We start from the raw sequence: 7360 nt of genomic DNA on the forward strand, positions 1-7360 counted from the left end.
AAGTTCCGGTAGAATCCTCCAGTGAATCCATCAGGTCTCGGGCTTCTCTTCATATTCATGTTTGTATTACTCCCTATTTAACTGACTTATACTCAGCATTTTATATCTTCTTGGCTCAATTTTGGTAACTCATACGCATCTAGGTATTTCTCTGTTTCATCCAGCATCTCCAATTTATTGAAATAGAAGTTTTGAAATAATTTCTTATAATCCCCTGGGTTATAGCAGTGTTCTTCAGGATCTCAACTTTTTCATGTCATTCATTAAGATGATTTTTTCTGTTCCTTCTTTTGTAAGGTTGGATAAAGGTTTATCAATACTGTTCATCCTTCCAAATATTCAACACTTTGGTTCATTGATCCTTTATATTGTGTGTTTTTAGTCTCAATTTCATTAATTTCTACATTGATCTTTATACTTTCTTTCCTTCTACTACCTATGGGTTTAGATTGTTCCTTTTCTACAATAGAGATACATAATTAATTTATTTATTTGTCATTGCTTCTTCTTTTAAATCCTTACAGCTATGAATGTCCCTCTTAGAACTGTTTACATTGTATGTAGCATTTTTTTGCCTCTAAATTTTTTTATTAATTTTATTGAGAAAAAAATTGCACTGTCACAGCTTCAATACAGGTTGGTAGGAGAGTTACAACAATTAATACATTGCATATTGTTGTCTTTGTAGTAGTCATTCATAGTACAAGATGCAGACATGATATCCAGTCCAAACACCATTAGTACAGATCTTTCTTCTTATTGAATTAGGAGAAAGTAACTATATATCTATCCTATTTTGTATATACAGATGCAAAATTGTCCTCCATTTATATCACCTTTTTTGTTCAATTTTGTCAGAGATGGGTATTCCTTTGCCATCCAAATATTGTAAGTGCATGAATTCAGCAAAATATTCCAGTATAGTCCACTAGTCCACAATAGTAGTGGGTTATCTACAGGACTGGCAATGTCCGAATCTGATGACTTGAGCCTTCCACAGCTCAGCATATTAACATGGCTTCACTTTTCATACCTCGTTTCTACACTTTTCTGCTGGATGGTTAAGACCAAGATAAAGCAAGACCTATACAAGAAAAAGTGTAACTTTTGTATCTGACACAGTCAGTCAAGTCCCCTCAGGACTTATCCCAAAACCCTGTACCGCACGTAGCATGTTTTTTAGTATATTGTGTTTCCACTGTCACTTGATTTCAAGACCTTCATTTCTTCCTTGACTTTTGTGATCCATTAATTATTCAATAATGTATTATTTAATCTCTACTTATTCCGTAGTCTTCATGACTTCTTTTGCTCTTGATTTGTAAGGAAAATTTGACTGTTTAAATTTTTTATCTTTTTTTAATGGTGGTGATTTCAACTTTTAAAATTTTATACTGGGGCTCTGCTGGTTAGCTCAGTTGTTCATATTAATTTTATTGAGAAAAAAATAGCATTGAGACAGTCTCAAAACAGGTTAGTGGGACAGTTACAATAACTAATACATTGCATATTGTTGTCTTCGTAGTAATCATTCATAGTACAAGATGTAGCTATGATGTCTTGTCCAAACACTATTAGTACAAATCTTTCTTCTCATTGAACTAAGAAGTTCAGTTGCTTAAAGCACCACTTGGGCAAATGTAGTCCAGCACAGGGGACCACAGTTCGATCCCCAGCTCCACAAGCTGCACCAGGCCCACCTTTAAGGCAGGCTGAACTAGAAAAAAAAATCCTAAAATTATATACCAATAATTCTTAGGTATAAAAATAAAATATCCTGGATAAAATATTTCCAGAGCTGTCCTCTCTCCCTAACATCCGATCTACAGCCTCCCTTCCTAACACATCCAGTTAGACCCCATCCTTAAATTCTAATGCTTAGTTTTCAAATCACATTTTTATACAGAATTGTAAGTGGAGGGAAAAATCAGGAGCTCTGTAAAACAGGGAAGGTAAAAACATGGGAACAGACTCTAAATTTAGATGTTGTTGTTTGCTTTTTGTCCACAGTACAAAGCCGTTACTTACTGTAAGAAGAGTCAGAGACAAACTTGATTTTCTGCTGTGTTTCCTGCCTCAATGCATGAAGGAAAAAGCAGCCCTTAATATTTATTTAGTGGCCATTTGCATCCATGGAAATCAAAGATTCTTGCCAAATAGAATGAAACATAAGCTCAGCTCTCTCTAAGTTCCGCCTCAGGTTTCACATTCCTGCTTTCATTCTGCTCTTCAAGCTTGTGTCAGGAAGGTGCATCAGAGTTGTTTGGAAAAGTTGATCAACATGGGTACCAGTGATTACTAGAGGCCAGGAACCCTGGGCATGGGGTGCAAAGCATGTGGAGGATGGTACCAAAACACTGCTAGAAAAAATAAATTCTAGTCTATAGCACAGTGAGGGGCTGGAGCTTACAATAATCTAGTGTCTACCTCATGAATGTCCAGAAGAAAAGGAACTGAAGGGACGGAGCACAAAGTAATAACACAGTGATAGAAATGTTAATTAGCATCCGATGTATAAAGCTTCCTGTAATTGTGTGTTAATTCCCCATTACTCAAGAAACTAAGGAAGAGCCACAGCTTCAAGGCCAGCCAGAGCAACCTAGTGAGACCCTAACTCAAAATCAAAGAAACAAAGAAAAATACTGTGGGCAGGCAGTGAGCAAGCTGTGGACAAAGCTTAATGCTCTCTGCATTTCATTCTAGGAGGAAAGAAAGGAAGAGAGGGAGAAAAGGTTAATTACCAGGATTCTGTGATTGGGTCAACACATATTGTGTACTTGTGTCAAGTGGTTTAGGAACAACCATTACAAATAAAACAGGACAAATTCTCTGCTTTTGCTCCACTTCTGGAGCTACCCTAACCTATTCTTTTCTCCAAAAGAACTTGCAATTGTGAGCGAACTCCTACCAATTACTTCTGTTTATTTTATGGCTCATAAGATAAATTAAATTCCTACTCTAAGTCATCATTCCTCTACAGTACATTTTTTGCAGCTTGCGAATAGTTTCTTTTTGAAAGTTATAAATATCAGAACTATGGACAATCTTGCCATGGGACTATTTGGGGAGAAAATAATCTAAAGATGGATATTCCTCAGCTTTTGAACTTTAAAACGGGTGTAAGTTTGTATGAATTCCACCAAAGTGTTCATCGACATCCTCTCTCAAGATCTCAATTTTTGAATTCCAAATCTAATATGGGAAAGGTCACAGAAGAACAGATGCCTTCATCTTTCGCAGTTATCTTCTTCTTCATTCATAAATAATACTGAGCTCACAACATTATGAGGATGATAACCAATATAATTGTGTGACTTTTATGACCCATCATAGTACTGAGCTATTCTTTTAACAAGTACCAGAATGACTTGGGTGACAGCATCAGAACCCTCAGTAGCAGGAAGTTGGTGGTAAGTGGCTGCATAGACAGGCTCTGTGATGCATCCCTGGCCAGAGTCACATCTTCCTTTAATTACCTCACATTCTTCTCACGTTTGAGGGCTCATGGTCATACAGGCTTGGTCTCTAGTACTTCTCCAAGTTTTCATAACCTGGAAACATTACCTCGTTCAAGAGAAGCTACCAAAATCAGTGTGTGGATTTTGCCGCTTCTGTAGTCGATGTGTCCAAAGTGACTGGAATGGTTGTTGGAAAAATAGTAGCCAACGATGTCTACCTTTTCCTATGACAAACTTTGAACAGTACGTGAATAACTTTACTAAGTTACCCTCCAGCCAGGGGACTTGGTTTACCCTACCACTGCACATTTCTTTTTCTCCTGAGGTTGCTGAATCTGCAGGCCCGTGTTAGCCTCTCTGACCGCTCTGAGCAGCAAGAGTGAGAGTGTGTAGCTGCACTACAGCTGGCTACTTGGCTTGAGAAACCTGACTTGGGCTTCAAACAACACAGGCGCACAACCCAGGGGCACCCTGAGGAAGATAAGGCAAACATAACCAAATTTTGTTTTGTTTTGGTTTGCTTTGGGTTTTTTTTTGTATTTAGGACAGAGTGTACGGGGTATACAGGGTCTCATTGCAGAGATCAGACTCATAGTGATCCTCCTGTTTACAGCTCCCCAACTGCTGGGATTACAGGTTTGTGCCACCGCCCCCAGTCTCAGTCGCCATGTGTGCATGCCCCGGGGACAGGACCTGGACAGGGCCGGCACAGCAGGCCAGGGATGGAACCCTCTGCCCCTGTGTCTGCCTAAGCAAGCACTTTAGTCTGCTGAGCTATTTGCTGGCCCCCCAAATGTTTTATTAAAAGAAATTTCTTAAAATTTTCAATAACTTCTTTAATAGATGAAATACTTTGCATACAGTGTTTCCTTCAAATAACTACTCTGCAATCAAGTGGTGGTAACAAAATGTCCTGCCCAAGTCTGTAAAACCTGACTTTCCCCCGTACATTCCTTCTGGGAACTCGCACATGCTTACTTAATCTTTATTGTCATCTTTCTCTGGAAGATTTGCTTTTATTTGCAACTAAGTAACCGTAAGCTAGTACAACTCCTTTCATAAAGGGATCTAGAAGCACGAGCCCTTATCAGCCTCTCACAATAGTGATAACATACAACACATCGAACCTCACGACCCCAGAGCACCAGATGCTGGGTGTGGGAGGCGTGGCCCCCACGGTGCTTTCAGCAATAACTGAAAGGCCCTGGGCCCAGAAAAGCAGCCACCTATTTACAAGCAGAGACCTCTATTTCCACTACCAGAGTTCCATTTTGATGGCACAAGGACTCCACCTATGTCAAAATGCAGGTACCAATGAAAATTATAATCTCTTGGAGTGAAATTTGTACTATTTCAAGACACATGGGTTTGAAGTGTTTTCCTATTGTGGCAGATCGTGAGTGCAGAGCCCTAAATGTCATGTCCCTGAACGTCACCCACCACCTTACCTTTGAGCAGAGCTCAAAGGCCCAGAATCGGGAGCTGGAAGTGCTTAAACGAGGGATGTCTTAATTCACTTTTTTTTTTTTTTTTTTTTTTTTTTTTTTTTTGAGGTGAGATACTAGGAATCGAACTCAGGACCCCACACTTGCCAGGCAGGTGCTGTGCCACTGAGCTATATCTCTGGCCTCCTTAAAGGAGGGAAAGACCAGTCTGTGAATACAAGAAGCACGACTGACATGACAGCCACGGCGTTACTGCAATCCAAGCCGTGAGCACCTCACACTCAGGAGTCTGATCCTAACAGTTGGATGTCCAGTAAACCAAGCTGAGCATTCGTGAGAAACGTAGGGAGGACGAAAGGCCCTCTTGATGCCGAGAGGCGACCGGAGAGGCTGCCAGTTCTCATCAAAGACGTCTGTGGCAGGGAGCAGCTCCTCGGCACCTAGCCAGGGCTGACCGAAGACTCCAGCCTCTGCGTCCGGAGCTACAGAGCAGCACAAACACGTCAGCTGAGGGGAAATCGGGTTTTGAAGCTTGCACAGACATGAGAACTCTCTTGCATTCTGGCTTCCAAAAAATAATGGAGGTATTGTCACGGTGAGGAAAGCGGGTGAATCCATCCCACAAGCGAGCGCATCTGAAAGCCCCCAGCTCCCACCAAGGCCAGGGCCTGAGGCCTGGATCTCTAAAGGACGGCAAGGGCCGGGCCACCGGGGAGGGAGGACCCTAAATCTCAGCTTCCAGAGGGCTGGGGAGGGGCTCGGGTTGTGGCTGAATGAAGGGCAGGTGGCCCTTGTCACCAGAGAGAGGAGGTACCGAGATGAGGAGACACACCAGCGAGCAGAGCGGCCTGCACACGCAGAAAACTACCCTCCGCAGGGATGCTGCCTGCACCCCGCGATCGCAGCGCTTCTTTTTTTAACAGCGTAATCATCTCGTTCAAGCATCCATCTATGCCACAAATATTAATGAGCCTTTACCATATGATTAGCTCCATCCACATACCAGTAGATACATTGTCAGTTCTCTAACCTAACCTATGAGCTTGAATCTACTGAGAAAGCTTGATATTAAATAATAAATCCACAATTTTAATACATCACTCCATTATAAGGAAAAAGAACAGGGTGGTTGCTGTGAGAGAGAAAATAAGATTAGAGAACTTTACAGTGGAAGATAAAAAATGACCTCTGTGAGGAAATCGGATTAAGGTGTACAGGAAAATGTGACTAATTCTTTTTTTTAATATTTGTAATACAAATCTAAATTTTATTATACATATTATGCATGATATAATTGAAATAATTACACAAAAACATTACTATAGGATTATTGCATACATTCTCTGACAAATATTTTAAAATTGTTTTAAAGCCTACTTTTTAAAAATAATTTTATTGAAAAATAAATAGCAATGAGACAGTTTCAAAACCGATTAGTAGGACAGTTTCAATACTTGATACATTGCATATTGTTGTCTTAGTGGTTATTCATTGTACAAGATGCAGACATGCTATCCTGTCCACAAACATTATTAGAACAAATATTACTATTCATTGAATTAAGAGAATGTAGCTGTATATCTATCTTAACTATTTTAAATATACAGGTACAAAATGGTTGTTCATTTGTATCCTCTTTTTTGTTTAGTTTTGTAAGAGTATTCCATTGTCATTTAAATGTTATAGGTGTGTGAATTCAGCAAAATATTCCAATATAGTCCAGTGGTCCCTAATAGTAGTGGGTTTTCCTTAAGACTGGCAATGTCAGAAGTTGTTGACTTCAGCCTTTTACAGCTCATCATATCAATATGGCCTTACTTTTTGTACTTCTTTTTTATACTTTTCTGCTGGATGGTTATGACCAAGATAAAGCAAGACCTATATAACAAGAAATGTAGTAAAGCCTACATTTTAAAAGGCTGCTTTCACTGTGGAATGTGACAGGCCACTCCTGTATTCTTGTAAGCATTTTCTTATATAAGGCATCAGCTAACATTTCCCAGAAATATTAGATGAGCAGAAGAAAAAGAGGAAAGAGAAGGCCCCGGGTTCTACACCTACATGTAAACCTTCTTATACATACATGCTTCCAATAGATAAACATATACTTCTAGGGGCTGGCGAGCTGGCTCAATGGAATAAGTGCTTCCCTGGCAAATGCAAGGCCTGAGTTCAATCCTTGGTTCTGCAAAAAAAAAAAAATAGATAGATAGATAGATAGATAGATAGATAGATATAGATATTTCTAAAAATGTAATATTGAATTCTGCCTTTTCCTTATGCTATCTTAACACTGAAATCTGGGCAAACAGGGGGCCTGGCCATAGCTCAGGCCTTTAAGTGGCTGCTTCCACAAAGCTGTCAGCCTCAGGTTGCTGGAGTTTGAACCTCACACCTCTCCAGCTGGCCAAAAGTGCCCTGAAGGCATTCGAGGAACAAAACAAACAAACAAACAAA

This window comes from Octodon degus, unplaced genomic scaffold, assembly GCF_000260255.1.
Source record: "Octodon degus isolate 3935 unplaced genomic scaffold, OctDeg1.0 scaffold00015, whole genome shotgun sequence".
NCBI classification, from domain to species: domain Eukaryota; kingdom Metazoa; phylum Chordata; class Mammalia; order Rodentia; family Octodontidae; genus Octodon; species Octodon degus.